General features: G+C 35.3%; 1 protein-coding gene across 6 annotated transcripts in view; it reads left to right on the top strand.

Moving 5' to 3' along the window:
• ADGRL2 (adhesion G protein-coupled receptor L2) overlaps positions 1 to 23,216 on the top strand; it is a 311,558-nt gene that overhangs the window by 131,214 nt on the left and 157,128 nt on the right. For all 6 annotated transcript variants that reach the window (XM_083867780.1, XM_083867781.1, XM_083867782.1 and 3 more), the window contains exon 2: positions 5,731 to 5,772. The gene's annotated coding sequence lies outside the window, so the exon portion shown is untranslated. The remainder of the gene's footprint in view (positions 1 to 5,730; positions 5,773 to 23,216) is intronic.

The following is a 23,216-nucleotide window of genomic DNA, read 5'->3' on the forward strand; positions in this document are numbered from 1 at the left end:
TGGGTACATCTTTTATACAATCCTATACAAGAGTGAAAGGGATAGGGAAATATGTTCCAAAACTGGAATTTTTACACAGTCCAAAAAAATGTCCTTTAATGTCATGACACTGTTTTGTGAGGAGTTGTTGCAATATCTTTGCCCTAGTTCCAGCCAGAGCAGGGTTAATTTTTTGCAGTAGCCAGGAGGGGCATGGCCAGGACAAGGAGGTTATTCCATACCACCTCCTACCACCATCACTGCCAGGGGTTGGGGGAAGGAATCTCTTCCAGAAGGAAGGGAAGGGCTTGCAGGGTGGTGTGGCTGCAAGTCAGGTCACAAGCTCCTCAGTGAACATATTTGAGTGTGAATCACTGTCTTGTTTGTACACTTTTATTATTAATATTGCTGCTACTCTTCATTTGCTTATCTCATTGCCATTTCCAGTAAATTGTTCTTATCTCAACACATGATCTTTGCCTTTTGTGCTTCCACACAGGAAGAGGAGAGGGGAGGGCAAGGCACAGGTGGGTTTAGTGGGAGTAGCAAATTGGAGAACACCCTCCCTAAGCCATGACAATCTTTTACAAAGTCTTCAGTTTATAAAGTATTCAAACAAGGAATATATTTTTTTGCCTAGATTTCCAATTGTATAACATAGATCATTTCAGCAATAAAAAATACTATTATTATTATTATAAAAACTATGTAACATATTCTCAGCTGGTAGAAATCAGCATAGCTCTTCCTAAATTACATAAATTAACAATCAAGTGGAAGAAGTTATACTACAAATGTTTTATAATCTTTATTTTTTCATAGATATCAAAATTTTTAGGTTTAAAGTTTTGGGGGTTTTAATTATTTTTTTTTTCCAATACAATTTCAAAATCTGGACTTAAAAGATCTCTGCATCCCCTATGGCACAATGTTGTCTGTTACATATTGTGTATAGTTATATTTAAAGCTCATCTTAGATATACAAAGTTGCAAGGATATACTTATGTTAAACTACTGAGAGCATCTTGTTAACTGAAATATTTTTATATATAAAGTTAGACCTATAAATTTCAAAGACTTATATATGTATGTCTCCAGATGTGCTGATGTGAAAAAGCATTGTAGATTCAGTAACTTTCAGCTTTTTCTTCAAAATCCTGAAAAAATAGCAACTTCACTGGTTGATCAGGAGATAGTGCTGACATATGACATAGGCCTGCCAATGTTAGCCTTTGGTACCTGAGCTGGAAAAGTCTCCCCAGATCCATAATAAACATCCCATATATCATGAACTTACATTTTCCTGTATTTTCCTAATAAATTTGCACTCTATATTTTTTGATATCTTGAGTAATGAAGCCTCTAAAAAAGCTGCTATGGCTCAGATGGAGATAAACTGTAGAAAGAGACTTCATGGTGCATGGTCAGGGAGGTTGATCAGATTTTGTTATCATTGATGAGATGTGGAGTGGTTCTGACTCTGGCTCCATCATAACTCTCTGGAAGAAAATGGTCCAAGACAACTCTGTACTTAGCAAGGGTTTCCAAAAATCTTCAGGCCAGCAGTAATCTGAGACCTTATTAAAAACTGAGCTGTGATAGTTGCTTACATGGAAACAGATGAACAGCTGTGAAAAATACATGTAGAACAAAAAGCAGTGTAGAATATTTTCTTTAATGCAAAAAGCAAAATTGACTATCTAGACAATCTTCAAAATAGGCAGAATTATGTTTTAATGCTTTATGCCTATCTCTCTTTCCTAAATGTTTGACTATAGTCCAAACAAATTCAATCCTAATGCATTTCTATGTTTTTCACAATGGACACTAAGGCAGCATTAGGAACTTATCTCTGTTTGCCCTTTACCTTGATGGTGACATGTTTGCAAACCAGACAATATTCTGTGTCAGAAATATCAAGATTTCCCATAACCTGAATTTAGTAATCCCCATGTACTTTTAGCTTCCTGACTCTTTTTACTGTCTGCATTTCAATAAGGAGTCCCTACTATCTGCTCATCACTTCTAATTACTTTTATTTTAGCCCGTGTTCCTGGTTTCTGGGCCAAGAACTTTAAAGAACTATGATGTACTCTGACGAAGCATTTAATCAGGGCTGAGTAATCCAACAAAAAGCTTTTCAGGGCAGGGTGGAATATGGGAGGAACCATATTGTCTGCCCAATTATTATGTTTCCTGTTGTCAGCCCTGAAAGAGTTCCTGCAGGGACCAGAAGACCTGCCCACTGCTTGATGGGAAGAGTTCCCGAGTAAGCAGAAGCCTTGTGAAAAGGGAGTGGTGGCAGAAGACAACATAAAATCAGTGAAGTAGGGAAGAAACAGTGAAAGGGAAGCACACACACTTTCCAACTCCTAAAGCTTTTGTCATCGCAGTGCAAAACTCTCTAGAAATATTTGTGTCTGTGGGTGAGGGGCAGAGGAAACCTAACCATTAATTCCTAAGAGGTGTTATCAGATGCATCAGGGTTTGGCTATAAATTTGACTACATTGCTGTGGTGCACAGAGAAATGAGTGAAGAAATATCTGATTAAAGTGTACATTGCTGCTCAGGCAACTGAATGTTGCCATAGCAATTGAGATGAAATGTGCAAAGAAGTGAGATAATTAAATCTAACCCCTTTAGTAGTTTTGATAGTCAATGCACTGCCAATAGGAAAAGTTATCTACAGTGTTAAAGATAAAACATACTCCTTGTGGAAGTTCTCCTTGCTGGATATTTTGTTGCTCTCTTTTTAAATACTTTACTTCAGGTAGCTAATTTGAATGTTCTCTTAAATAATCAAATACAGTTTTGACCTTGGTCAAAAGCCTAGGACTTTTGCTGACTTACTGTATTGTGGGAAGCGTGTACACAGCAAATCCAGAAAGTTTTATTCATCCTTCCTCCATGTGCAGTACAGTCAAGCCTAGGCTGTCACCTCAAAGCTTACAGTTCAATAATATCTAGAACGTGCTGCCCTCTTCAGGAGCCCGTGATCAGAAATGGGCAATTTTGTTTAATGCTCCAGAAACTGGAGTGAGCACACGGGAACTACAGGGCTGACTTTTTTCTTTTTGACATTTATAATGCCAGTACCAGAGGCACTGAAAACAGTTATAACCTAAACAGACAAATCTGATCTTTCAGAAAGGAGATCAAAGACATGTTAGCAATTCTTTAAATCTGAGAGCTGGGTGATCATACAGTTATTATATATACATATATATACATACATACATAGATACATAGATACCCAGACAGTTATTTATTTCAGCCTGTGAAAACAGAATCCAGGAGAACCCTTGACGCACTTCTTCTAAATTAACAATCCAGTATTCTGTATAGTAGCAAATAGACTATTCATCAAAATTGTTTATGTCCAAAGAGTTCATACCTTAGCCATTACACTAAACTTACTTAATTTCAGCTGGTCTGCTCATCTGAAAACATCTAAGTACTTAAGCCGTGATTTAGTAGAGCATTAAAACATATACTTAACTCCAAGCACAAACATTGCTGCAATGCCTTCAGGAGGACACTCGTGTGAAAGTATTGAACAACTCATGTATCAGCCTGGTGGATTGCATACCTGGCTGGGAGGTGGGGACAGGCCCACAATTTTCAGTTCCTATCTTACAACACTGTAAATCATGTTTTAGAATCTTAATAATTAAGCAGGTAAGAACTAGAGACAAAATCTTTTGCGAATATAATTCCTTTTGAAGTCAATGAGAGCTTTTGTTCATTTATGAAGTAGTGACATTTTATTGGTTTACAAATAGCTTTGGAAAAAAAAAATCACATCTTTGTGGCAAGGGGACTCAAAAGCTGTGTGGAGGAAAGGGAACTATTACTTTGCTGAAATGAATGGATTTTTTTTAATGAGAGTCCCAGACAGGCAGTTGATAAATGTGTACCTCACTCAAACAGCGTGTTTGCAAACTCAGAGGTTTGAGGAGCAGAGATCTCTGGGAATCACACAGAAGCCACTGCTTTGTGGGAAATTGGCTCCACTGAAGCAGATGTTCAAAGGATTCATTTTGAGCTTATGTGAAATTTTTGTTTGTTTGGCTGATAGGGATGCTGTTTTCCTGTGTTTTGTAGAGGAAGCAAAAGAAATATCCCATGCTATGTCTGAGGTGAGGGACTTTGAAAGTGTAGCCCATAAAAAATGGAGCAAAAAGTGGCATTTTACATCACCTCTGTAGATGCTGGGAATCAGGGCTGCTGCAGGCCAATGAATCCTCATGTGAAATAGAGCAGCCCTCAGGGATTGTTCTAATTTACACGAGTTCTAGCCAGGCTCCCTATTTCTTGTGCTGCGTGCAACCTAGATTAAATCTGAATTTCTGCAGCACTGCACACCCTGGAAACTCCTGTTTTGCCCAAGGTAAACTCCTTGAACGGAAATAACTTCTTTTCTTTTCCATACTGAGGAATTATTCTCTATCTGGAGTTTCCCTTACCTTTACATACCTATATTCATCCAGTGGTACATGTGCTCATGGTGAGAACCTGGAATTGATCTATCATTTATTTGAGTTTTTAGTTTTCCTTTTCAAAGGTAATAGTCCTACATAGACCTCAACTTTTTTTTTTTTTTTTTTTTTTTTTTTTTTTTTAAGTGTCTTGTGACTGCATCTCTTGGCTTTAGTAACATTTTCTCAACATAATATTTAATTAAATTCCTTAATTCTCTCCCTTGCATGTTTGCTTAAAGATTTAGTTTTCTCAAACAGTGAAAACAGTTAAGAATAATAAGTGGGTTTTAAGTGTTCTTCCTTCTTTGGCACGAAACTGTTTTACCTCAGAAAACTATATATGAGGTAGATTCTGTACCATTTCAGCAGGAGTAAAGTTGTATTCTGTGTGAGAAATGATCAAATGATCACAGAATTTAGCCTATTATCCTGAAAATTTTTTATTCTCAAAGTGCACAATTGGCATAGCGCATGAAATCACAGAGAAGTCTCTGTGTAGGTACTGAGTGAAAGTGATCACTCCCTCTCCGTTCAGCCTTTAGTACAGGGAATGGTAGCAGTGATTCATTTCTTTCTAAAGAAAACAGAATAGCCATGATGTCAGGTGTAAAACAGCCTGAAAGGGATCATAGAAAAGAAGGAAGTGAAGAGAGTTAACTAGTATCCATTCTTTCATTTTCACACCAGGGTTAAAGCATGCTGAAGAGGTGTGGGGTGTACTCAGTACTTCCTCAGGACACCAGTCTGACCATTGCAAACCTGGAACTCATGAGCAATATTGTTCTGAAGCAAAATATAAAGGCTGATTAATTGTTTTAACAGTAATGGAATTTTTTCAATGCTAATACAAATTCCTCAACGAGTTAGGAAGAAAGCCTTTAACATGTCATTGATAATTGTCTCTTCTGATCATAACCCTTTATGCTCATGTTTTCTCCTGCTCCATAGCAGAGTTGACAGCAAGCTCATGGTTTTATTTTTTAAAATACACTCACAAGTTGGTTGCCCTCTGTCTGTATTTTTTGAACACTATGCAGATAAATTCCAACCAGCATGCAGATGTGCACAGATATGCACAATAACTTGTGCTTTTTTCTAATCCAGTACCTGCTAGGTACCTGTAATACATATTTAGAACTGCATTAAACTATTGATCTATGATTCAAACATGTATTTTCATTTTTTGTTTTGATGCTGATGCACTGTTTGCCAGTTAGAATCCCTGCAGATAAGAATATAATAACTAATAGCACTTTCTTTGCTTTCTAGGGTCTTTATGGCAGAATGATGAATTCCATCTTTTCCAGAATGGTAAGCAAAAAGATTTTTCTGATTCTGATAACACAGAACAGAAGGTAAATTCTTGTGAGAAAGGATTGCCAAATTGCTTGAGAAATAACTGTACTGTACAATTTCATAATTATATGGCTTATACAGCTGAAAACATTTGAATATTCAAATCCTGTAAGCTACCTAGAAAAGATTTGCAGAACATTATGTTAATTATTCAAAAGAAAATATGGAAGGATTTAACATCCTTGTTAGAAATGCTGATGACCACAGAATGCTGAACTATTTATTTTTAATATCAACTATTTGTAATGTATAAATTCCCTTAAACATAATGCTCTCGCTCCTTTAGGCTGAAAAGGGGTGACTTTCATAGTGTGTTACTATTTGAACTGTATAAAATTGATCGTTATTCATGTTTCACCAGAGCTTTGCTGTATGTGTGAATTTAAAAATATGTAACTTACAAACACAGACATCACTTCTGCATGCTATTATATTGTTTTAAAAAGATGGTTTCATCTTTGGAGTTTTTTTATGACTGAAAAAGGCAATGTTTATTTCACCCCTTGATCATAACATTTTTACAATCAAATAAAAAGAAAAATTCATCATACTGTATGTGTAAAGGTCATGCTAAAATAACACTTCTGAACAAACTACTGAATCCTATGAGCACATGCTAAGGAGAAATGTTTTCCATCAGATCTTGGGCATTCACTTTACAAAAAATATCCTTTCCCACTACATAAAAATGTAGTCTGAAATCAACATAAAACCATCATGAAGTGAAACTACTGTGGAAGCTAAAGTGGAAAGAAATACTACTTGAAAAATATCTCACTGGAGCACGAGTTCTGATTTAAAATGTGCTTCTTAGTGTTATACTTGAAAGATCTTCCATTTTATCCCAAAAAGAACGCAAGAGTCCAGAAAAAAGCAATTATTTACAAAATTTAATGCATCAGAGCTTAAGACAATGATTTAAAATATGTGGGACTGATTTTTTGTTGTATCTGATCGAAGCAGTATCAAAATTGCCAATGTTCAAGAAAACTAATATCAAAACACAAGTTTTGTGATGACCTGTAAGAATGATTTCTGATCAACATGGAGGGTTAGTTGATCTTTGAAACTTTTTTCTAGGAAAGTAAAACCTGCAGGTGAAGCTGTTTTGATGCACTTGGGTTTGACCTGTAGCTCTACCCCTCTGATAATAGCAGGGAGGTCTGCTTTGGCAAGGCCTGTAATGCACTTTTACCTGCCTGCTAGGAGGGAAAGAATGGAGTATTTCAGAACAATCATGCCTGCAGATCCTTCAGGGGCATATCTCTGATTAAAGAAAGGGAAAAGTCATGTTAAACTAGGGTTGGGGGGGATGTAAAAAAATAAAAATAAAAGAACAGTCCAAACAGGCATGAGAACTACATTTAACCTCTTTCATCCACAAACAGAAAAAATGTTCAAGAAGAACTCGAGAGTCATTTTTAATCTAAAAGATTAACTATGTGACAGTTAAGTATGTTTGGGATTAAACCATCAAAGGGCCTGCCTCTTTTGTGTATATTTGCCTATTAGCAGTGGGCCCTTGGCACAAGGATTGTACGTAGGTTGCAGGCACAGACACTTGCACTGCATACACCCTTCTCTGCAATGTTCATTAGACAAAAATATTGTCAAAGGTAAGTGTTTACCAGCAGCTTTCGTCTACTTAAAACCATTTTAGCCTGAGGCTGGTTTTGTGAGGAAAGCTTGGGGGAAGGGAAGAAAAAAGACACAGCATTTCATTTTTTTCATGGAAAGAAATGTTTTTAGCCAGTATCCTGATCTGAGGTAATTTTAAACTCTAAATTTGCATGTTGATTGAAATTATAATTATTTTTATTTGGAGGCCAAATGTGCGATTTACACTACAAGTGAAGCAGATTGGACAAAAGCTTGGACTTTATGGGTTATTTCAACAAAGTCAGTAATAGATTATTTGGGTTTAATTAATTTTTATACATATAACCATGCGTATCTCAATGAATTTTCTCTGACCTGCTCAGTCCAGGATTACTCTGTTGATTATGGATTTTCTTCATGTAAATATTATTTCAAATATAAATGTATTTTCAATTTGGGTATCTTTTGTTTAAGGAACAGGAAACTGAGCTTCATCACATTACTTCCTTTCAACACAGCAAGGCTTTCTCTAATCTTAAAACCAAGATAAATATCACAGAATAAAATAAATTGTTGAATATATAATTAATATCACTTTAAGAAAATAGACTTACCTTCTAATTTCTAACTCCTGCTTAATGTATAAAGATTAAATGCACATTACTATGAGCAGTAATAACATCTAGATTTTAATCGAAAAAAGGACTTTTTCCTATGTATGTTAATAAATTATCTGTTACCTAAAATTATTCCTAAATACGTGCCATTTTGTGGTAGCATTTCATCAAATATACAAACATTTTGTCATAAATTTTTAATTCCACAAGTTTTAATATATGGAAAGTCAGATTAACCAAGATCATAAAAGACCCACTAACACACAGAAGACAGCTGCAGCTAAAAACTGAAGAAGACAAAAAAATAGTTCTCACTTTCTTCTCAATTAAAACTGTGCAATTATTCTTTGAGATTATAGATCTCTATTGGGATTCTGGTTATACAGAACTTTTTGGTTCGTTTCACAGGAATAATATTCATCTTAATTAGCAGAAACAATTGATGGGCTTTTCTCTTTTTTACAAGAGGGAGTTCACTTGGTGTACTGATTACAAGTAGTAGATTATCCTGATAAATTAAAAGTTCTTGTCTTTCTGAACAGCAGCTGAATATGTTAGCTGTCTTCTGCCTTGTAGCTTCTTTGTTAGACATCACCTTGTTGAGACAGAATGACTTACTTGGTAAGTGGTTGACCTGATTTTTTGTCTGGCACCCTAACATTGCTGGGCATTATGCCAAGATGGATTCTGCAGCTATTTATGACTACATTCAAGGTTCAACTATGCAAATCACAACTATTAGCCAAAAAGCAGAGCAGATTTGTTTTTTAAATATTTCCATAGCTCACAAGGTCAAAGCATTTGTTTTCACAATTTTAAAATATAGTTTTGTAAGTAATGATCAGTAATGTTTAAAGAGATTGTCACCTTTAACATTTTATTTAGACTGATTTAGACAGTACATAAACATTTTTTCCTAATGTGCTATGAAATACTTGTACAGAGCACAGGAAAAAGAGACATGAGCTGAAGTGAAAAAAAGTGTGTCTCACTTTATCTGTTTGTGACCAGCTTAGCCCCACCACACAGAATTCCAGTAAAGTAAAAGGAAGATGGACTGTGACAAAACATCTTTGGAGAGTGAGGCCATCCTGCTGCAACTGCCTGCGGGAATGGCACAGAAGGGCAAAGACCAAGAGCCTGCCCAGCCCACAGTGTGGGCACACCCATATTGTTGCACCTCCTTGCTGGGCCTGAAATCAGGCCTGAATCCCACACAAGTCCCTGGGCAGGATGTAGTCACAGTTATTTTTGCCTGGCATTTGCCAGACGTAAATTCATGCAGCATCTCTCTGGTGGGTTCTGCTCGCAGACAATTACAGGACACAGTGGCCCCCCAGATCTGTTCCTGTATCATGCACTGAAAGGGTGGTGGTGGTTTGCTGGACTTCAGCTTGGAGATTTCTGTGGGGTTTGGTGTCCTCCTCCCATTCTCAAGACATTCAGCCCCCACCAAGACTGAAAAGTAAAAGCTGTGTAATTTCAAGAGGAGGTAGTGCCAGAGAAGTTCTTTGGGATAGGTCTGCCATTTGCTCTGTGTGCTCTCCAGTGTCCATCCTGATTTGAATCCTTTAATAGTCATTGCTATCATCCTGCAGAGTAGCTGTTGTTTTGTCTCAGTTCTAGGAAGTAATAATGAAAACATATTTACAAAACTAGCAATGGTATATGTTATGTAATAAGAACTGTGTCTACAGAAAATTGAAATGTGATTTAAACACATATAAAAATGATTACTCGTAAGCAGAAATTGAAAAGAAGTTATATGCACAAGTTGTTACAAGATGGATTTTAAAAAGACATATATCTCTGCCACATCCTAATTTCCTGACAAACCTAACAAAAGTACTAATAAACCTTACACATGTATCAACAAACTTACCTATTAAAAGTACTCAATTACAAAATAAAATTCCATTCATCTAACACCTAAAGATTTTTCAACAATATAATACAAAGCGGCAATAGATAATAAATAATATAGAATATAGAGGCATGGGAATAATGATAATATAGACTATATATAGTAGTAGACAATATACTAAACTGAAACATTTCCTCTTAAAGAAAAGGGAAGCAGATTTAAAAGAAAGCAAAGTCTGTTTTCTAATAGGGGTTTGGGCATAAGTTAGATTAGGTCCTCAGACAGAACCTGACATGGGAGCACATGTGCCTTCATCAGACAAGCATCCTTCACATAACACCAAGGGTGGATAAAGGCTGCCTAATTTCTTGATTGTAATATAAAATAATTAACAAGGCTGAACCACTGGTTCATTTCTTTGACTAAAATAAAGGGTTAACATAAAAAACCTAAACCAATTAATTGTTTTAACAGTTTGCCTTATCAGTCAACAGTTTTCTTTATAGTTGTAAAACAAAAAGCATTTTTTAAATATGTTCTTGAAGAAGACTCTGAATGTGAGTTAACAGTGGCTGTGCATAGTTTTCATTTGTGTGATGCTTGTTATCCATCACCTGAGTTCTGTGAGTTGTGGTGAAATAATGTTTTTCAGCAGAAGGGAAAGAATTATGGGAGAAATGTGAATGAGTGCAGAATAAGGCAAATTAAGATAAAGTAATTGGTCAAAGTCTTATTTCTTTGTTTTAGTTACCATCCACTCAAGAGCAGGGCTCATTGATCTTAGTGGGGTTACTTCCTTACACACTGCAGGACTGAGAGTGTAGAGCTTCCCTGAATCATCTGTAACACTATAACCCCATAATTCTAACAAGATATGAAAGAGGCTTCCAGCAAAGTAGGGAAGATATTTTAAAATTGGTCAAAAAAAAAGATAGGTTGAATTGGGAATATGGAGATTTTCCATTGAATTCATAGGATTTGTACAAAGAAGTAGAATTTGATCCTTATTAATACAATACAAAGCCTTGGAATTTATTCATTGTTAAACTTCTGTGCTTTAGCCAATTTGTTTTTAAAGAGTCCATTCTCCAATGAGAGTCACAGAGCCCTGTGTTAAGGTAAACATTAGCAACTCTGTCCACAGTCAAATCTAAATAATATTTAAGAAACTAAATCCAAGACATTAGCAATAAAAATACTTAGCATGTATTTGTTTCCTGGGAGCCTACATGGAAATTGAATTCCAGTGACTGCACTTACACAGAACAGAATTCAATTAAAAAAAAAAAAAGAAATCCACCTGAATTCCATGCTGTGAAAAGCTCTTGCAAATATATTTTAGGGACTTCAGATGTGGAGCCTGGACACAGTTTTCTTTTATTTTATTTTTTAATGGAATCAGTCATAATGTCTAAGGTTATTCTTTACTTGCCTCTGCTGAACAGTTTTCACATATAAGCCAACGGAGGACAACTCGTTATTAAAGAAGTCAGCAGGTGTCCTGTGCTCTGAAACATATTAAATAAAAAACTCAACGGGATCATGTTGACTGTGAGCTCCACAAAGAAATTAAATAATGAAGACAGCAGCTCTTCAACGAAGACAGGTTTTCATAAGTAAAAAAGTCTTGTCACAAGGTGGAAAGTTCTCCTACATGTTTTTACTGGAATCTCTATTCTGGCATTTTCTGAAAATGGGCAGTCTATAGATTTGAGACACTAAAACTTTCTGACCAGAATCTTATGCAATAAAGAGCAATCAGAGTGGCAGGAAAATAGCCTTATCATTCTCAAATTTGTTGAAGTGTCTTACCCATGTCAATATTAATACAAAGCACCCCTGCAAAATTAATTAAAAAAAAAAAAAATACAAACCAATCAAGAAGTCCATTGTATTTTTAGTTAATATTTTTCAATGTATTAAGCCTTCCAGAACCACAAACATTTAAAATATTGTCTCCTTTTAAATTTAAATGTATTTTCAGATAAGATAACTTTAAACCTTATTAGGAAAGTTAAGAACTAATATAAACACAGTTTTGAACTTCCCACTTACTCTGAGTTGTTGAGTAATTGCACCAGCCAAATGTTTTTCGCATGGGCTTTAATAGAAGGAATCACAAAATTTATTGGGTGTTAATTTATTAAAAATTTTGTCATGCAATAATTGTTTGAAGAAAATTGACAATTAAGAAACTTAACTAAGCTTCTTTTTGAAGAAAAATTAAACTTGATTTAATTCTCTTTCAAAAAATAAAAGTTGACTTCAATAGAAGTAGGTTTGGGTAACTCAGAGTTGATTGGAAAATAAATTATCCTAAGTGCATCCAGACTCACCGAGCATCTTTTAGAAACAGAGTGTTCATAATGAACCAAAGTCTTCTGACAGCTTAATATGACTTTAAAATAACTAATACAAAAAAAATATTGCAAAACCTTTGTTGACCAGGTGTTTTCCCTTTTTATCAATACAATATATTCCTATAATGGCCATCCCATGCTCTGCCATTAAAATGTGAGTTTTCCTTTCAGGTGCTTTGTCTCAGACATATGGAATTCTCATCTGCAGTTTTTACTTCCAGCCTCCCAAATTAATCACACAGGGCTTCTTGAAGAACAGTTTGCTGCAAACACAATTCCACAATCTGGGCCTCAGTGAGTTAGTATGAATTTATAAAAACAATTAAAAACTTCTCAAAAACTCCCCACTAATTTTAATACAAGATGACATATTTCCCAATATTTGTGATTTCTAAGTTAATATTGATGTTGAGAATAAGTATTTGTAGGACTGTGGATATGATCTTGGTTCAGCAGAAGTTTGCTGACCCGGACCTGTGTGTTTGTAGAAGAGAGGCCTCAGCTTATGTTACATTATGGGTGAAAAGTACAAAGTTCTGATGTCTTGATGCCATTCATTCCTACCAATAATTTATTCCATATCCATACTCATTCTGTCAGGAAGGGAAAAAACAATTCTCAAATACTAATTCTTCCCTGGACACAACCTAAAGTTGAAGTAATTACAGTGTTTGCTAATCTCTCGTTGTCAGCCTGATGCCTCGTGTGTGGGTAATTGCATGTTTAACAGAAAAATTTCCCAGAAAGTTCAGAGGAAACCACAAAATTTGTCCAGCTATATGCACTTCAGCCTCAATGCATGATGAAAAATCTTTCTCCTACCATTTTTTCATTCTAGTTGCCGTTGCCAGATCCCCCAGAAAAAAAATCCATAGCGATCCTTATTTTTTCTTAAATGAGATATGTGCACATGAGTCTGCCTGGGTCAGGAATTCTACCAGTGCTCCACTCCAGCAACCCAGAGCCCAGTGCAAGAATCCCTGTGGAGCTGTCAGGGGCACTGCTGGAACCCAAACCCAAGTCTGAGCCTGGAGCTTGGAGCAGCAGCCAGGCTGAGCTCTGGGCTTGTAGCTCTGTCTGTGCGAGTGTCTAAGGCTGCAATCCCACATCTAACAGAGTGTAGAAGTGTGGGAGCTTACCCTTGGAGATCTCCTGAGTGAAGCACAGATGGCAATCTCTAAGTGAGTTGGAAGAGTGAGTGACCAAATAAATTGAATTCATTCAATCACTTTCAAGACTTGTCATCCTTGTGTAGCATTTTGATCCCGTGCTTGAGTAAATGTATGATTAAAATTTTATTAAAAGGTAATGCTCCTGTTCTAATGATGGTTAATTATATATAATTAAACTGAAAGGATTAATAATATTAAACATTTCATCAGAGGTAAAGATAAATATAAATACATATATTGTAGTATGATTTAATATGAGTATATGACATTGAGCCTATATTATCTTCAATGCATTATGTAAAAGAGCAAATTAATAAAATAATACATGCAATAATATTATAGTCCAGGTACTATGTAAAATAAATGTCTGATTTATTACTTCTACGTTCATAAAATTCATTTGATTTTTGGAGTGCAATATGCAAGGAATAGTTGAAGTAGTTTTAAAAATTCTTATAAAAAGTCCCTATTAAATAGATGCATACACTTGCTTGCTTTGTCACCCTTCCCTGTGAAAAGTTAATTACAATGCTAAATGACCTACATTTTTGACCACGGAGTCATAGATTACAATTTGGAAATACCTCATTTCCAGCTAACATTGAATCCATACATCTTTATAGACCTAGCTTCTGATTTTCAGAATCTTTGAAACAGATCTTAAATATTCATACACAGGGTATTCTTCTTGCATTACTTGTATCTGACAGATCTAATCTCATTTTAACTCTTTTTAAGAACTTCAGTGTTTAGTGTCACAACAACACAGCTTGATCTCTACCCACAGATACACCTTGTTTTAAACAATAATATTCATTCCAGTTGTGATTTCTGCCATTAGATACAGTTAATCTGTATCTCCAGATGTAAAATGCTGTGAATACACAGAAACTCTGTCCTGTAAAATGCTGTGCCTTAACATAATTTAATAAGCTGAGAAATGTGTTAGCTTTTTAAATAATTCCTTTAAACTGCGTAGTTTTAAATCACAGAGATGTTTTGGATTCTGCAAACTATAAGGAACTAGTATTTTTCTAGCAATGTCTTAAGGCCCTCAGAAGAATTTTAAGGATTTTTATGAACCTCAGTTTGCATTTTTTAGCTAGATTTTGGCATTGTTTCTTTGTAACTCCAGTACAATTCAATCAGTTTAATTTATAATTAAAAGCAAGGAAATAGTAACAAAAATACATAATATATGGTACTAGTGTTTATAATAGAAACATCCATAAAGAAAGAAACATGTTCTAACTCTTCTCATTACCCCAAAGGGAATTGCATCTTTAATCACACAAAGCACAACGGCTTTCTAATTTTGTTTAAAGTGTTTCAGTACTTACAAAAACCAGATCAGGTTATTGTAAATCTAGAGCAAATTAGAATCATTGGCCTCTGCTCAGCTGTATTCAAGAATACTATGTAAATCATAAATTTAATGGCATACTGAGACGCACATCTGTTTCTATTTTGTAGAAGTTAATAATCTAACTTCAGAGTATTTAAACATTACTTTCATTAACTGGAAAATTGTGAAAAATAGAGACTGCTGTAAGTCATGCGTTGCAGCATTATGCTCAGGGAAGTATAAAAACTGCAAGTCTAAACAGTAAAGCCCAAGTTCCTGAGAGATCTGCCATTGTCTGTTTCGTGACCTTGCAGCTCCTCTGTTTACCAGGGAGAACTTACACAAACAGAGCTGCATTGCTCAGTAGAATCTGCACCTGCACGTAGTAGATTCCCGTTTGTGTTTTTAGTAGCAAATGCCTTTCACAACAAGGAATAGATGGTGCCTGAATTCCCTAAACTTATATAGATAACGACCTAATGTCTTTTCCTATAGTTAGCATTCTAAATCCAGGTAAATAATCTGCAGATCAATATACATATTGCAACTGATTTAAAAGATATTTTTGACATTAGAACTGATAAAACTGCTGTGCTGCATAAATCAATTCCCAGTACATACTTACTTTTATAAAACTTACTTTTTGGTCTAGTGTGTACTCTGTCATGTAAGTTGCTTCATAATAAAGTTCTCATTGAAAAGTTTATTATTTTATTAATATCTTACTCTGTATCACAAATGCACAATCATCATGCACAATTTATGTAATTTGAAAAGAACCAATTGTGTGTGATTTGTTGGAGAAACACATCAGTATTTTCAACATTCTCTTTGTTGTAAAGACAGTAATTTTTATGTAAAAAAGTTATGTTACAAATGTAATTTCTAACTGTTTTTTTTTCTCTTCAAATAATCTCTTTATTAAAAGACACCCAATCTTTGGGAAGTCAAATGCCACTTATGTGCTGTTTTGCTTGTGCTAAAATTACCTGCAGTAGTAGATATTTTGCATTAAAGCTTAGGATGCATAAAACTGAATGGGATTTATGTAAATAACTGTATGAATATGTATCCCACCTTTTACCAGTGCTAATTTCAATGAACTGTATTTGAGAGGGAATTATATTAATATATACAACTGATAGGAAATTTGCACATTAATTTTACTGTCAACAAAAATTCTGATGAAAGCAAATTAAACTGACATAGCTGTGTAGAGAAGCAACAGGAAGAGAAAACCGAAAGGTGAAACTGGGTACCTACATGGTGCAATGCAAATTTGTGGTTTATTCTTCAGTAATATTCAGTGCTTGCATATGCAGAAAATTCTGCCATTCCTGTGTAAATGCATACAGGGTTATCACTTTGCTTTCCAAGCATGTCAGGAAAGTTTAAGTGTCTTGTTTTAGTGATATATTAAATGTAGTACTATGATTTACCAGATATAATACAAAAAGATCATATTTTGGTGCTGAGTAGTCAACAAACAACTGTGTGCTCACAGTGAGGTGAAGAATAGCATCTTAATTAATTATTGAATACATTTTATTATTTTTAATTAGCAGTAGTGCTAAGCAGTCAATCGATGTTCCTCAAAACAGGAGCATGGTACTAATGTCATTCTTTGACTGCAGTGTTTTTAGGAAGGCGTAGCCATACCTTCAATCAGATCCAAGTCTATTTGTCAAAAACATTGAGGTCTGTCAAAAGTAAATGATCATTTAATTAAAGAAAAAAAAGGTGGAATATCTTTGATCCCTATACTTAGTGATATTAATTCGCTGTGCTGCAGGTGTTTGTAATATATAACAAATCATTACCGAAGCTGAGGCTTTTATAGGCGGTTTTCGGTGAAGGAAAATGACTGTTCTTTACAACTGCCAGAGTTACACCTGGCAATGTAACACAAGCACAACAAAATGTGAACTAGAAGATGTAAGCCTGGAAACAAATCTGGGTCTCCCTCTCCATGCGCTGCTCATGTCAGATGAGATGGATTGCAGAGCAGTGCCGCTGTGCAGAGTTGATGGGGAGGGGAGGGAGACTGAATTTGCTGCTGTGTCTAGGCTCTCTGACCAGTGATCCATGATGCATCTCTGGTATCTGCTCCAGAGGGAGCCAATCACATAACTTTCACCATTTCAATGGCAATCAGTAACAAGAGGAAAAAATATAATCTTATAAAAAAAAGATAAGGTACCAAGTCCTTGTGTTAAGCCACGTAACAAAATCAAAGCAAGTGTAACCAATCGACTGAGATTAAAGCACTTCCAGACTGGCATGAGGAACTGATGGATAGAACCAGACAACTGTATGTAAAGCACAACTAACATTATCTTGATTAAAGCTACCAATGGAAAATTCTAAACTAAAAACTAATTAATTTGGTCTAACACATATTGAGACACAAGGAAAATAGCAGAAGGGAACTGAGATATGGAAATTTGGAAGCAAATATGGCTCTCATGCCCTGCCTTTTGGTAAGGGAAACTTGAAAGTTGCAATCATGAGGTGAGGAAGTCCCAGTGGGAGGTTCTTTTCTGTTCATGATTGATTGTGAGCACCCTGTCCTTTCCTGTTCATAACCTATTACCGTATCTCTCAACTTGATTATTATGACTATAGACCAGGTTTTCATGTAGGCAATGTATAGAATTTCTGCAACTTGACTCCTAAAGAGAAACATGGAAAGAATTTAAGCCATTAAGTTTAAAGACTACTCTGCTTAAGTGCTGCTTACCTGGGGAAGATGTCTCTGTTCAACAGGCCCTTACATGTTTTTTATATCAAATTTTCCTGCAGCTGTAATACTCATCATGCCAAATACTGCTTCAGTCAAGATAAACCAGACTAAGGAGCTCTGCACCTATATTATTGCTAAGATTCTGTGTAAAAACAAAGCTGAGCAGTTAAAGGTGACAATCAAACTCTAAGAGCATCTGACACCCACAAATGTAGTTAGTCTACTACTAAATCCAGCAGCAGTCATCCCTTTGTTTTAAAGGTGTAGTTTTATTCTATAACTAAGAGTTAGAGACTTGTCCAGTGTATGAAGGAGGGTCAGTTCTCTACTCTGCTTGAAATGCACATTTCTTGCCAGCTAAACAATTCTCTAACCCACAACTTGACTGGAGATGGAAATATTCTCCAGTTCTCCTGTTGAAGTTCTGCACCAGGCAGAAAATGATTCATGATTCACTGGGCTAGAAAGTGAGAACACCAGAGGGAACATGACTCTGTAGCTTAATGATTTGGGCAATCAACCAAAATGGGGAGACCTCAGTTCTGGTCGGTGGTCCAAGAATTTGATGTATTTTATCCCATACCTTCTCAAGAACATAAATTTAACTTTACCCCCAATGTAGGCAAATAAATCTTTATGGGTTTGTAAAGCTGTGCACATATCCTCAAATCTTGGTCTGTTCCATCAGGAATATGATTTTAACAGTGCAGATTAAGTGAGGTGTTTGGGTAAGAAGAGAAAAGCCTTCATGGATTCATATTTGCAAATGCAATGGTTTGCCTTTGAATTCTTTGTTTATCTTTTTAGCATTATGTTTCATTTTGTGATACAGAAGCAACAGAAGAGTGGCTAGAAAGCTAGGTAATATGAAACTTAAAAGCACTATGTAATAAATATAAGTTCTTAGATTGAAGTCCTGATGCAACTGGAATTTGATAAAGCAAATTATTACCATTCTTTTATTTTTAGCAGGAGGGTTGCAAGAGATAAGAAGAGATGGTGAGAATATGCTGAGACCACCACACTTGCCAGTCTGAGTCATGGGGCACTTCTCTCACTGCAAATTAGAGATTGAGCAAAGTCATGGCAACTTGTATAATACAGTTGTGTAAGGGGGAGGAGGAGAAGTAGCTCCCTGCCTGTCAGGCAAAATTGCATTTATTTTAAATAGAAAAATCTGTTTAATTCCTTAGTATTCTCTTGGGCTTCTCTCCTTAAAAAAACTAAAACAAAACATTTTTTTGCTGCCCAAATGCAGAATGTGTGCCTATACAGATATAGCAGTTGGAGAAAAGGGAACCTAGAATGTGCAAACCTATTTGGAGAATTGGGACCTCATGACATATCTCTTCCCCCAAAAGCTCAGCACTGCAGTTCCTTTCCTGGTATGATCATTTAAGCTTCAGTGTTGAGCTTTTCATATGAAAACAGGGAATTGTACTCATTTCTTTTTAAACGTGTCCTGCTATGTTACTCCTAACAGCTCAGTCTTGAAAACTCTTTGGCCTTTTTAAATGCCTGAAGCATAAAACTGTAAACTTTTCTCCACCAACATACATCCAAAATACCTGAATTCCAAAGGAATGTATTTCTTCAGTAACACTGAGCTCCATTGCTCCCCCAAACACTCAGAGAGTGGAGAGGTAACTGCAAAATACTGCATAAAAAATTGCATCTAAATTGACTGGCAAAAATCATACTGATCTCTTCTAATTTATTAATGTGAGACAAAAATTCTGTTTCAGAATACGAGTTAATATGGCATACACATGCTTTTGTCTCATACTGCATTTTCTCTGAACAAGGTTGTTTCTAATATTACTTAATTAAACAAAATTAAATTAATTTCTAAGAAACAAGAAAAACCAGCTTTGTTGAATAAAATGATCTTCATTTTCTTGAAGCTATTTAAATTAAAAACATGCGTCTCTACAGTTGGAAAAAAACCATCCATGGTTAAAATGTTTGAAGCCCATCAATCTCTTTAACCACACAGCTAATGTGTTCCTTCTGTTTTCTTTGAATGAAATCACCATGAGTGGTTAGATGTTGATTTAACATAAAGCAAGTGGAAATGGGTGTTTCCTTAGTCATGTGTAGAATTTATTTTTAAAAACAATTAGCAAGTGTTATGAGTAAGTCAATGATTTTGTCATTTCTTAAATAATGATATAGATTATGAGTCATTAAAATTGATTACTGAAGTAAACTATACAAAATGCAAATTCATATTACATTTATTTGTTAGGAACAGCTGCAGAATTCTCTATTTTTATTGATGGGTTTCATTTTTTTCCCCCAAGTGACACTAAAATCAATTACTTAGTTTAAAAGACTGGTAATTGTCAAGATATATTTCCAAACTTTTTAGGCAATACATTGGATATTTCCTATTATGGGTTGTATCATTCACAGTTTATTTATTTAAATGTGCCTGCAAAATTAATTGGGGATTTTCCTAAATAAAACCAGCAAAATTTTCTCTTTTCTGTTTTATGTTGAATTGGTAAAATCATTTAATGGTTTGTTTCTTTTCCATGGGAAAAAAAATAGAGTCTTTACATCAGAGCAATTAAACTGTGTCTTTATATCAGTGCACCAATTTTAGCTGATGTTAATGCATACATATATTTACTACCTCTTCTGTCAGTCTTTGCCAACATTACATCTAATTACAGGTTCATTGATACGTTATTCACAGGAGTACAGACAGATAAGAGGAAATGTCAGTCACTAGTATTTAAAGTTCAGTCATAAAACTCCAGTAATAAAAAAATAGGCTGCATAAAATCTGTGTAAACCATTACTCATGGGAGAACTGACACTTAGGGCAATACAAAATATTATTTATCAAGGTATTGAAACATTTTAAATTAACCTTTTTATCAATAGGCAGATATAAAATGCAATTCTATAAAAAAAAAAGAAAAAAAAAAAGCTAGAGCAGCCTATAAGATCATATTACAGGCATCATAATTTGGCCAATTTTTTTTGCCACAAGTTAAATCTTCTTTCTCAGATGCAGCTCTTTCATGTACATAACTGACAGTTCAATCTTTTCCAGTTGTTACTTACATGTAGTCCATGGAAATGCTAATTGATACACAACTGTGATTATTTTAAAAATTACTATGGATTTGCTTTTAGTTTTTCAAGGACATCATCCAGCAGGTTACTCTCCAGGAGACTAATATATACAGAATATACACCTTAACATCAAGTATTACAAATTTAACATTAGTTAAAGAGTGAGAGTAAAATATTGCAAATTATTTTGATAAGAATATAACATTTCTTCTTGTGTTTTCAAGCTAGATATTTTGCACTGTTGAAACAAAGCAATATTTTAAGGAAAATCTACTTTTCTGTACTTCTTTGTGGAGTCTGTATGGAATAAGATTCATATTTTATAGGGATATGTCGAAAAGCAAATAGTAGGAAGTCATAATGGTGGAAAGGAACTTGATTTGCTATAATTCCTTCTTACATATTAATATTCAAATCTGGCAATAATTGTGGCTGAGTAAAAACTAAAGGATCAGATTTAAGTATGTCATGCGTACATGTGTGTACAATTTTTCTTTTAAAGAAACATATGCTGATTCATGTGAAGTAAAATTAATCAGTTGAATAATAGTATTATACTTGCCAAAACAATATACACCTCTGCCAGGTATTCTTGTATCTTAATGCAGTTTTAATGAGAATTAATGGAAACATGTGTTTTCGAAACAAATACTAAAAGGTCTCTGCATTTCTAGCAATTGTTTAAAACTGAGTTTTACAGCTTGCCATTGTAAAAGAGTTGTAAAACTCCATCTCTGCATGTAGAAAGAAATATGATTCCAGAAGTTTTTGATGAAAAGAGGGAAAATGAACTTCAGTCCTACATTTGAATCCACATAGGTGAATTCACTTTGACTTCTGCAAATATTAGCACAAAGCCTAGATCTGCAGTTCTTTTCAATCTTTTTGTGGGCAGAAAAAAAATTAGAGAACCAAACAGACTTTTTTTTTTTTTTTTTTTTTTTTTTTTTTTTTTTTTTTTTTTTTTTTTTTTTTTTGCAACAGAAAAACTTCTTTCTCTCATGTCCCCTCAAAGGAAAACCATCAACCCCAGATAATTCTTGTATTATCGACAGTTTTCTGGCTAAATCCTGTTCTCATCAACTAAGCAAAAGTCTGTTAGCTCAGGGCTATCAATGCTTACGTGCAATTACATGAAAGAGAGAAAGAGAAAGAGAGAGAGAAAATAGAGAAAGAGAGAGAGAGAGAAAGAGAGAGAGAAAGAGAGAGAGAAATAGAGAAAGGAAGAAAGAGAGAGAAAGAGAGAGAGAAAGAGAGAGAGAAAGAGAGAAGGAGAGAGAGAAAAGAGAGAAAAGAGAAAAGAGAGAAAAGAGAGAAAAGAGAAAGAGAGAAAGAGGGAAAGAAAGAAAGAGGGAAAGAAAGAAAGAGGGAAAGAAAGAGAGAAAGAGAGAAAGAAAGAGAGAAAGAGGGAAAGAGAGAAAGAAAGAAAGAAAGAAAGAAAGAAAGAAAGAAAGAAAGAAAGAAAGAAAGAAAGAAAGAAAGAAAATAGAAATAGTAGGACTTGTTAATGATACAGTTTAAAACTTTGGTAAAATCATAGCAAGTCAATATGTTTATATTTCTATGACCTTATCTTTAAGCATGTTTCTGTGACAGATGCATCCAATCCTTTCCATGAAAATCAACTTCTATTAAAATACATTAAAATGCCTGTATGATTTAATTCCATTAGAAATGCATAAGGGGTTATTTAGGCTTTATACAGGTGTTTATAAGGATAGCAAGAAAGGGCAATTGGCTATATTAGGAATACACAAAGAACTTAATAGAGACTCTGCTCTTTTGCTGTATGTTGCTCTCACAGAAACCCATACTTTAAACTATATATAGTAGGTACAAAACTATTACACAGACAGATAATCTGTCCTTCCATTCTGTTTGAGGCATTTTGCAGATTTAACCCAGTTGAAATCAGTCTCAGGAAGGTGGGCTGCTCCCTGTGGCAGAACTCTTCCTTTGGTCCTAAAAGCTTGAAATTGTTCTTCACCCCCCAGTCTCCTGGACAGACATCCTGAGCTGAGGAAGGTCAACATGGCTATGGCATGTCCATATTTCAGTGATTTCTAGATATTCACCCCCAAGGTTGTTGCTATCATTGCTGAAAGTTTAATGTGGTTTTGAAGAGCCCTGGACCAGCTCTGTGGTTCTCACTACTCCATATTGCAAGGTCTTCATGATCCAGTCTCCTTTTAACATGTCTTTTTTTTTTTTTTTTTTTTTTTTCTTAATACATGCTACAGTTTCTAAACACCAATTGCACGGGTATGCAGAGACATCAAAATGATTAAGTAAAAAAATAAATCATTACCATTAACAAAGGTAATGATCCCGATTCTCCGTAGGTGTTGTACTCTGGATTCTCAGTGTGCTTTGGACCTAAAACAGTTGATCAAGCCCCAAGTGGTCCTGCCTAGTACATGCGATTTCGTGAGTAGAGGCAGTTGAGAGGATTTAATTCCATTGCTGCAGAGGGAGGGGATGGTTAAAACCCCCGAACGAGGGGAGGGGGCAGTTATCAGGTCAAGGCTGAGCCGCTCTGACCGCGGCTGTCGCTCCCTGTGGTCACCACAGCCCCGGGCGGGCCTGGGCCCTCGCCCCCCGCTGCCACCGGC

Source organism: Zosterops lateralis, assembly GCF_965231275.1.
Source record: "Zosterops lateralis genome assembly, chromosome: 9".
In the NCBI taxonomy this organism is placed as follows: Eukaryota; Metazoa; Chordata; class Aves; order Passeriformes; family Zosteropidae; genus Zosterops; species Zosterops lateralis.